Consider the following 11399-nt stretch of genomic DNA (forward strand, 5'->3'; position numbering starts at 1 on the left):
GAACGGCTCGTCATTCGCCATAACATTGTACATTTATGTCATACGTTGTATGACGGATTGGGAAAAGATTAGTCATCCGCAATACGAAAGCATTTTAATGTTGCAAATTGAATGTCGAGTTAATGACATGGTAACTCTGGGTTACCGCAAGAGTGCAGCTTCCCTACAATGGATAGTTGTCCGGCCCTTATATGTCAATGTTAAAACGAACAGAATTTGAAAATGTATTTCTTCTCCAGTAATGTTAATACAAATGTTCTGATTCGTGCACATGGACATTTTATTTTAATCCTCTTGATAACAGTATAAATAGTAATAGTGTTTTGTTTTCATAACTCGAGTCCACTTCCAGTCAGATTCCAAGTTTCGGTCCAGGGTTCCAGTTTGAGTTGGGTGTTTACAGGCAGTTGTCCAGGGTGTGCATGGTCCAGGCACTGTTTGCCACAGAATTCTGAGGTACTTCCTTGTTGGATAGCAGACAGTTAGCTTCAGTCGATGCAGTTGTGCTGTAGCTGAAGTCGATACATGAATGATTTTGGTGACAAAGGATGCCACACTGGCCGGCTGTTACGGCTGATGTAGTGAAGGATGGGATGGACACCTTCCTGTTTGTTGTGGGCGTGTAGTAGGAACCTAGCGAGAAGATGGAGGTGAGGGTTAGAAATTGTGCTCAGCGTATAAACACCTATCTGCATTTATTATCATTCTGATTTGAAATATTACCGTTTGTGTTGTACAAAGAGGGTAGAACAAGTGTTGTATGGTTACTTCGTCGTATATAATTATTGTCCTTGATTTATAAATGTCTGCTTGGACTGAATAATAATTATTGCACATGGTTCACATGGGTGCTTGAGTGTAGTCATGAAAGCCTAATGCGACCGAAACTTGTTTGTAGATATGTCTGATAAAACGGCAATCTCATTAAAATCAGATCTTAGTTCTCGATGTCGCTAAACAAAGATCTGAGGACATCCCATTTTGGGTCACGTCAGAACGACCTTTCATCCAACAAATCAGAGCGTCGCTTTCCAGATCATGAAAATGACAGTTGGAATGTGTTTTCTAATCATGCAACCACGAAATATTTAACACGGGGTATTCCGAACGACAGTTACGGGTTTTATGATTATATCCGTACAATCTAAGCCATCTATAAGCCATTCCAGAATATCCTTCTTATCAGTTTTAATTTGTTTTAATCGAGAATACGTCAAAATATGTTTCGAAGCGTAGTCACCAGTTTGAAACTAGAGTCGTAAAGCCTGAAAAGCTGCCTTCTGATTGGCTAATGTCATTTCTTGTCAGTCATTTCATTGGTCGGTCAAAATTCGCGAAAGGTCGTTCTGACGTGACCCGTAATGGGATATCCTTAGATCTTTGTTTAGCGGTAGCGAAAACTAAGATCTGATTTTAATGAAATTGGATTAAACGGGTTTCCATTGACATCATTAAATAATTTGACATTCATGATTACAAACTGAACTGGTGGACAAGAGCCCATGGTTAGCAACAAACGCGGTGGTTGAATGTGGCTCTTAGTGAAGTCGTGCTTTTGAAAATTGAAGCATGTGTGTAGATCAAGAATGTAGGATAGGATATTGAACAAGAGAAACGTAGATTTACTTTGAGTATAAAACTGAGATCACTTGAGAATCAAGAAAGAACCAGGTTGGAGCTGTTAGATCAGAATACTTTAGCATAGCAAAACAATGCCACTCTCAGAATGATGTGCTTAGTATTGTGAATTCTGGTCACGTAGTGTGTTGTAAATTTGTGCAAATTGTGAAAGCAACAGGGCTACACTCTCAATCTACAAGCAGCATACTCACGGTATCGCTTTATAGCCCCGACACCTTGAACATCAATGTGGCCGATATTCAAAAGAACATTTCCTGTAGATCGTCTTGTGACACGGACGAAGCGGATGGGAAATGTAGCATTGCAGGTGAAGGTGAACTTCTCCTTCCTGGCAACAGTGCTGGACACATTCCCGCACCACTCCACCTGGACATCAGAGCAGAGGCTGACATCTTTGTCCATAACTTCGACATAAGCATTTCTCATGTGTGCAGCTGCAATATTCAAATGACACAAATCCACTTTTTGTCAACTTAAAACATTGAACATTATTATATATAGGAACGGAGTTCGTCCGTCCGTCCGTCCGTCCGTTTCTCTTTCAACTCCGTGCATACTGTGTGAAATGGTCAGAAACTACTAATCTTCCATAAATGAAACTTTGCAAGGCTATTTGAGGGGTACTTGTCACGACTGAGTTCGAAAATTGGTGCCGTAAATGATTTTGTAAGGCCCTTGTTCCATGTTATTTTACTTGGTGCATACATTGTGTCTGCAATGGGGACATGTTTTCTCAGTGATGACATAACGTAGCCCATGTGCCTATCTCTTCTTATTCACTACCATATGAACAAACAAATTTCTAATGTGCCCTAGGTCTGGGGATAGTTGTAACGCTGTTTTCTTTTTCTAGTTATATCACACCACGTCAGCTTAATGTGGGGGGAAAGCCCAAACTATACAGGTCTTAGACGCTTATCACTTTTGGCAAACCCAAGAGCTCGGGTATGGTGCTGACAAACCTGGAAAGATAATCGGGGCGATCCAGGATAAGAACCCACGATCAGATCATAGGTTTCTTACCTGTCCAAGGGAAGCATAGACGACTGGCCACCCATGTTCTCTTACAATTAGGATATTGAGCCTAAGGCTTATGTTATTTTACTTGTAAACTTCAATGCAATGACACCATACTCACAAATTTGACACAAATTTGACACCGATACAATGGGGGATATACTAGTGTACCATGGCTATGGCATTGTATGCAAACTGAAAAAGTGTTTTGAGTCATTAACCGAGTGACTATTTCGATACTGAAAGAGAGAGATGACAACGAAGCCAACCATTTGATATTCTTGAAAGTTATTGTGAATGTGTGTGTGTTTGTGAGTTGTGGTGTGTAGTGAAGTATATGGTGGTGTTGAAGTTTTGTGTGTGGTGTTGTATTGTGTTGTGTTGTATGACGGTGTGGTGTGCTTTTAATGGTGGTGTGTAATGTGTGTTCATTTAGTCTGTGTGGTAGTGTGGTGCGATGGTGTGTTGTGTGTGATGTGTGATGGTGTAGTTATTGGTATGTGGTGGTGTGTTGTGTGTTGTATGACGGTGTGGTGTGTTTTGTGGCGGTGTGTGATATGTGTGTAGATTTGTTCTGTGATGGTGTAGTTAGTGATATGTAGTGGTGTGTGGTGTGAAAAAATGTTCGATGGAAATGTTGGATGACCAGATAGAATACTCTTTGAAGGAATAGCGATTCCTCATGTTATGACTTAAATGGTGGTTTTGAAACATCCACCGAAAAAGTAATCTGCCCCTGACAAAAATCCCCGCCAACTCTCAAGAATATTCACTAGCCAGTCCCTTACTCCATCCATTGTCTGCTGCTGTGAGGGTGATGTTGCTGATACTGTAGTAGCCCCTCAGGTCCACCTCCCACCAGGATGGGTTGCCAAAGTGTGTTAACGACCCTGCTCTCCAGTAGACTGGATTGATGGCCCGGCTCGCAGGATATCCAGGATAATTATTCCTTTGTTTGGCAAGTTTGCCAAACGCAATGCTTTCACCTACAAGGAAAGGTAGAGACAAAAACTATCGGCAAGAGAAATAAAATGATCGTTTTCAATTTCGAGAGACTGATCATGATGAGTACTTGATTTTATATAAAAGTGACCTAACGAATACTCAGCAGTAACGAAAAATAAAGTAAAACCCTTTTGTGTGGTACAGCGAATATATGTCACTGGTTATGTGAATAACGAACTCGAGATGTGACTTTGAGGACTTTCAGGACTTTGAGGAACTTTTGGAGTTTATTACACCAGATATATACTCTTTAAAAAAAGAGAAAAGCCAGATTTGTGTGAGATACGAAAATACATTTATACGAGGAACCGTACAAGGTATTGAGCCAAAATGTTGTGGAGAGAACACTTGGTGATTGTAGTCATCTCAGTTATCGGTACATAGGTAATGTCCAAGGTGGCGGCCTCACATCTCCTGCCCATGGAAGAGAAAAGTATGCGAATCACATGCTAGGGAAAGGAAGCCAACTCCTGCAACGTCTGGGGCTGTGGTTGACGTCGGCGTAGCCGTCAATACAATTCATCCCACAGGTGCTCCATCGGGTGTAAAACCGGGGTCTGGAGGGCCAGGGGCGAACATCAACGTTGTTGTTGTGTAGACAGGCTGTTGTGATCCGTGCTGTATGCGGTCGAGCGTTATCCTGCTGGAATACACCGTTGCCGATGGCTGCAATTGGAGGGAGGTGCGGTAGGAGAATTTCGTTGATGTATCGCTGAGCCCTAAGATTGCCCTGAATATTGACCAAACCTGTCCCGCCTACATCATAACGCTACCTCTACCAAACCTGTCCACTTTCCGTCCTGTACCCAGTTTCCGGCGTAACGTTCTCCCCGACCCGTTCTCAGACCCGTGCTCTTCCATCCCCTCGACAGAGAGGAAATCTTGATTCGTCGCTGAACCAGACATCTCTCCATCTCTCCATCGCCATACCCTGTGTTGACTATACCAATACAGTCGTTGTTGACGAAGTTATCGACTCAAAATGACGCGTCGAACAGGACGTCTTACTCGTAGACCTGCTGCTCTTAAACGGTTTCTGACGGTCTGGTCAGAGATGTCTGCGCAGCCCGATTATTTAGGATGCAGTTGAGGTGGCCGTGATCGTCCTTCCACGTAGGTGGCGCAGTCGGATGTATCGATATTTGGCGGGGTTGTTATTCTTGGTCGTCCCGACCTTGGCCGATCACGTATTGACCGATACTGTTGAAACCGATCCCATAACCTTGTGATGGTGCTGGGCGCTACATTGAAAACCAAGGCTACAACTGATCGTGATTCCCCTGCCTGCACGCGGCTAATGGCGTTGTTTCTTTACACTTCTGTTAATCTTGGCATGTTGTTGAACTGTCACTATTCGTTTGACGCAGATGCCAGGCAATCAAAAAGCTTGCACTTCAATACCGTTAATAGTGCTGCTGCACGTGCAGTACGTGTTCTGGCATGTATTCATGCTCACGGTGGACATACCCGCTACTGACTTGACTTTGAGACGTGTGGTGTGACATTTCCTGTTGTTTCTGTGATCAGTGCTCTAACGAAATGTTCATTTTTCGACCCCACCCATCTTTAAAGGCTTGTCATATTGGTTGTACAGATTTTATTGAAATGAAATTTTTGTACAGATGTTGTGAAAGGATTTCTCAAAAGCATTACACCAATCCTAAACTTCTGCATTGTTTAATTTTTCTTTTATGTCGTTGCAAACAGGTGGTATGGTTTCTTTTGGACACTAGTTTATATCCATCATGTTTTCGTTTCGTTGCTACAGCAAAGGATGTTATGACTACCATTTCAAAACTTTTAAAAAACGCACAAACGAGAAATAAGAACAATGAATAATGTTTCGAGAAAGCAATTGTTTATATATATTCACTGGGTATTAATTTATATATTTTTTTAAATGTGAATTTTATTTTTGCTATTTATGGGATATTTTGCAAAAAAATCACATGTTTCATCATTATATTTGTTTGATGAATACTTGTATTTGTTTTCTTTTAAACTCTGATACCGCTCGTCCCCGTCCCATGTTATTTTAGGTTAAACATGCTCTTCAGCTTGTATTTATTTGTAGATTAATTTAATGATAAACTAAAGACAAAATAACTGACACGAATGTGACCCAAAAGAAATATAGGGGGGAGCTCAGCGATTCAACAACATTGATACACTGGGTAAGGTAGATTGTACTCTACGGGCTTATACAAAGGGAAACCACTCCCATCTAGAGTATAAACTAAGATTAGCTGCCCTTGATTTATCGAAAAATTCACGGACGTTACAAATCACTTGCGGGACGACTTAGGTTTTTATCCTTCCCTTGTTTAGCGAAAAGGTATGTTGTTTCACATTTCTTTCAGTATTGAGTCGGATGGGAATATTCCTTTTAGCTATCGACTCGATAGTTACGTGTTTAACTATGGTAATTAACGATATTTATGACGTTAAATCTGTGGTGCGTTCTTCATGTTGTTAAAGTTAAAGTTAAAGTGTTGATTCGAATTATAAAGGTTAACAAAATAAATATGTTTGAACATAAAGCAGATTATTTATGTGAAATAGACCAAGCCTTGCACGCCATTTTGTTTTTACAGGGACTACAACGATCTTAGCTACTTAAGATTGGTCCAGACCTAATTGTAAGTTTCGATTGTAGCTTACAATGATCTTAGCCTACAATCGCTTTGTGCAAGTGGATGAGATTGTAGCCTAAGCCTAAGATCGTGATCTTAAGGATTTACAATAATTGTAGCGCTAAGATCGCTTTGTGCAAGAGGACCGTCGGTGTCAAGTTTTGCCTAACATCCCCTACCCGTGTGGCGAGTGGTGGGCACTTACACTGGTCAAAATATATTAGTTTTCAGGTGGTTCCAAACATGTTTTTATAGAGTTGCCTGGACATAGTGTCACTCGCAGCTGTGTCAGTGTCTGTCTATCACCCCATAAATGTTCCATGTGGTTCAAATATGGAAAAAGTGTGGGTTCGAATCCCGGACGGGACTAAAAAGTCCTACAATGTGTACTTTACTAACAAAGTATGTATATATAAAACATTTGTTACAATTTATCACTGTCTAACTGGCATGGTGTATTCATAGCTTTCGGCCATGGGAGCCGTGCCAATTTACACTTGTCAGAGGGTCAGAGGGGTACACAACGTAAGTAGCCTTGACCACCCGTTGTTGGACTTTCATGTTTCTTGACCCCTCGCGATCGGTGGCTTAGTGGGTACTTTGTGTGCTGGCGGTTAGGGGAGGTGCCTCACTCTGAGAATGTGGGTTCGAATCCCGGATGGGACTCAACCCCCAAAATACTAGAATTTATACTTTACTAAAACAGTTTTATTCCACATATGACATTTGTGACTGTGACCACTTTCTAAATACATTGTGTATCCATTATATGCAGAATTCCTGTATCGCTACGAAGAGAATTCTGACATATATTTTAATGATTTTATCGATTTTAAGCTTTCTTTTTGTCCATTGTCTCTTCAGGTGCATTCAACTCAGTCAAGTTGCAGTTATTAATTAGGAAATATGTTATTACTGATTGATAACAATAGGCAGGTATTACACAGTGTTTAATGGCAAAGCCCGGGCTTACGCTCTGTCGTTCACTAACACACATTTAAAAATCTTAACAACGCTTAGCTTATTCAATGTGGAGAGATGATAGATCACTGAGACGATCTTATGCATACTCTAAAACCACAGCAACTCGCTTGCTAGGCTGATGTCACACGGCATTGCTTCGCCAGTGTATCTTGCAAAAACATTTCACAAATTACGTCATTGGGTATTGTGTGTGTTTGTAACGTTTGTGGTGCTAAATACTACAGGTACGCCGTTGTATGGTATTGACTTCATACGCGTCAACTTTTAATGTATTTCAAAGTATTTTTCTGTTGAACTCGATTGGACTGTACAATGATTAAACAAGGCGAGGTGATGTCGCCTATGCTCTTTTCTCTGCTTGGAAGACCTTGAACTCAAACTCCAAGAAAATATAGATGCAGGATTGTTGATTAATTTTGTTAACCTATTTATGATATTATTTGCTGATGATATGGTTATCTTATCTGAAACACCAAATGGGCTCCAAATGTTAATAAATAGCTTACAAAATTATTGTAAAGAATGGGGATTACACATAAACGTCGATAAAACGAAGGTAATGGTATTTAGGAAAAGAGGGGATTTACAACAAAATGAAGAATGGTTTTTAAATGATGAACAGCTTGAAGTGGTAAAACAGTTTTACTACTTAGGAAACGTCTTTACAAGTACTGGATCATTTTCTTTGTGTTACAAAACATTAGCTGGGAAAGGCTTAAAAGCTATGAATGTATTGTTATCAAATATTAGAAATTTTACACCCAAGGAACTACTCCAATAATTTGATTCTTTCGTTACATCTACGATGTGCTATGGTTGTGAGGTATAATGGGGTACAGTAAACGCACCTGGTATTGAACGGGTACATCTTTAACTCTGTAAGAAAGAATTAAATGTACATTCAAAGGCATGTAATATTGCAGAAGATGGAGAACTAGGTCTGTATCCTATTTACTTCAATAGATTTTGTAGAATTTTGAAGTACCAGTTTAAATCAAATAATACTTGTAATTGTATATTACAGGTGGCATGTGATATTTGTTTGCAGCATTGTGAAAAATTGGGCATGGTATGTAAACGATATGTTGTGTACAAATGGTTTTACATATGTGTAGTTACATCCTTGGTCCGTAAATCCTATGTTATTTGTCTCTTTGTTTAAACAAAGACTTATTGATAATTATATACAAAAATGGAATCGAGTCATAAGTTAAAAATAGAAGTTGGACGATATCACAACATTATCAAAGCTCTTAGATATTGTGATTATTGTCAAGCTAGAAGAGTTAAGGTACTTGAAGATGAGAATCATTTTCGATTAATATGTCCCAAATATAAAGATATCAGAGTAAAATATATATATAGATACTATTGGGAAAGGCCATCTGAATCAAAACTAGTTAGCCTGCTACAAACAAGTTGTAAAACACAACTGTTATACATTTCTAAATATATTAAATCCTGCTCACAGTAAATATGAAACCGTGTCCAACATCCATTGTCAATATATAATTTGGTTGTATCTGTTAGACGGGGGGCTGAAGCTCAAGTCTTTTTCATGAATAAAAATATCTATCTATCTGTCTGTCTGATGTGTAATATTGTATTTACACGTTTGACCTAGTTTATGACGGGAAATCATGTTTTATAAAGTTATAAACGTTAGAAATAAACTCGTACCCGTGTAATACCAATTTCACTCGTCAGACACCAAAGCTATTCACCCGTTTTACAACATTGGTATTACACGTATAGCCCATTCAGTATTATGTATATGTATCGGGTAATCAGTCACCTCAAGAAGCTGATAGTAAGTTTTAGTTGCATTTTGTTCAGATGCTGGATTTCTTTCGGACTAAATGTCTATGAGGAAATATATTATTCAATTCACTTACACATCATTAGCAGGAACAACAAACCCGTCATCAAAGCTAACATTCCTAATTAATTAACCTTAATTAAATCCTAGTAATGTGATACGAATGGCGATTTAATTATCAAAGAAAAACATTTTGTTTTTGTACTCCCCCAAACAGAACAATACTCACCATGTGTGTACTGCAGTCTCGAAATACTAAGACAGAATGTCAGACTAGCAAGTACATGAAGCGACATCTTGTCTTCAGCATCCACAAAACCAGTGAGTACGATGCTGTATTAAGCCCAGGTGATCCAGCCTGGGAACGTGATATCTGCTGAGAGGCGATACAAAGCCGAAGTTTTCCTGACGCTCAGCATACATATTTCAAGACTATCAGGTGCATTTGTCCACGAAACAAGACAAGGAACAATAGAACACAAGCCTGGGAAGCCAATCCAAGAAATGGTGTGTTCGATATCAGAATGTATAATTCATGAAACACTACCGGGTGTATGTTTCAAATAACAAGTCTGCTTTGAACAGAACACAATAAAATTGCGAGTGACCATCAAACAGTCCTTTCTGTCTCTAACAGCAATTGGACACCTTCTGTTCTGTTGCAGTCGACCATTACATTAGGGATGGGATTTAGGATGGGAAGGCCAGGTCGACGAGCCTAACTGCGCTGTCCATTTAGTCGCCACTTACGAAAACACAGGTTGTTGGGAACCTATATTTTTATCCAGACACCTCATGCTTTTTTATCTCGATTTAGATAAAATTCATAAAACACTACCGGATGTATGTTTCAAATAACAAGTCTGCTTTGAACAGAATACAATAAAATAAAAGCAATTGGACAAATCCTGTTCTGTTTCAGTCGACCATTACATAAGGCGCACAAACGGTGAAAAGCATGGCAACACTGACATTAAGGATGGGAAGGCTAGGTCAACGAGCCTAACTGCGCTGTCCATTTAGTCGCCACATATATTCTTACCCAGACACCCCATGTTTTTTTGTCTCGATATTGCTATATTTCGAAGTACTTAAAAAGCTTATTAAGCATCGGAACGACTATGACACGTCTTGAAGGACACTGTATATTGATTTAGATTACGTGCTAATGTAATCGGTTGGTTTGTAATATACAGTGCATCTGTTTCAATGTTATTTTTTGATATTGAAACCATTACATCTAGATTGTTATCACTCATCTCTACAGTAAAGGTTAAACTTGGATAGAGTATCTGTAAAATATCCATCAAACACTGTAAATCGACTTCATTCCGATTCCACAGAACAAATCAATCATCAAAAAATAATTTCCATTGTCTGTTGAAATTCAATGCCGAATTGTTCATCAATTACCGAACCTTAAGTTATTTTATTTAAAAACATATTCACGAACAACACCCGACTTTCATCAACCGAGCATTCTCCATGCAGAAACATCGCATCAACAACACACACTTTCGATGATGATTGTCTTACTTTAAGTGCAGTGATCCTTTTATGTTACAGAACCGATGGCAATAAACTGAGTTCTTAATGACATACACATTTAAAACGTCAACGCCGAAACAGATTCCATTGGGCGTAAGAAGGCAACAAGTATATGGATGGATCACTGGAAATCAGCGATGACATCAGGTGTTCGCAAAAAGGGTAAGCTAATCCTGAAGGACCCGCCACTCCTATAGATTCTTGGAACATGGCTTCCAGGAATTGTCACTTGTGGTCGGTTTCATGTCTGTTATTCAATCAAGATATGAAATATTTACCATACCTACATGCCTTCTTCTACAAGCACTTTTGAATTTCAGTCGTGTTCAGTTTGAACACTTAAATCATAATAATAATCGCATTGTGTACTTTCTCTGTACTGTATTCAATAATAATCAAGGGAAATAAAAGTCGCAGTCTGATATCATTTGAATGACTATGAAAACGATTTGTAGGTGAAGTCAACTGTTCTATTTTAACAATTGTTTATGAGCATGTCGACATAATAGACGATATTTGTCTGGAAATATCTTAATACTTGTATACTATATATAAGTAACCCAAAATCGTAGTGGGGTCATTCATTGAACACCATGCAACAGTATCAATTTGCGTTGCAGATGACAAGTGATTGGTTACAACACACATATTTTAGTTGTAAACGGCTACGTAATTTACATCCTCTAAATTACATGCCTTGTGGAGATATAATTGCGTTGTCTGCATGCGCGAGATACACAGGTATGAATCGT

At 39.2% G+C, this 11399-nt stretch overlaps 1 pseudogene; it reads right to left on the reverse strand.

Moving 5' to 3' along the window:
* Positions 1-251: 251 nt before the first annotated feature.
* On the reverse strand, positions 252-9522 carry LOC139448422 (uncharacterized; annotated as a pseudogene).
* Positions 9523-11399: the final 1877 nt, after the last annotated feature.

The sequence above is a fragment of the Haliotis cracherodii genome, unplaced genomic scaffold (assembly GCF_022045235.1).
Source record: "Haliotis cracherodii isolate W230 unplaced genomic scaffold, xgHalCrac1.p SCAF_7, whole genome shotgun sequence".
In the NCBI taxonomy this organism is placed as follows: Eukaryota; Metazoa; Mollusca; class Gastropoda; order Lepetellida; family Haliotidae; genus Haliotis; species Haliotis cracherodii.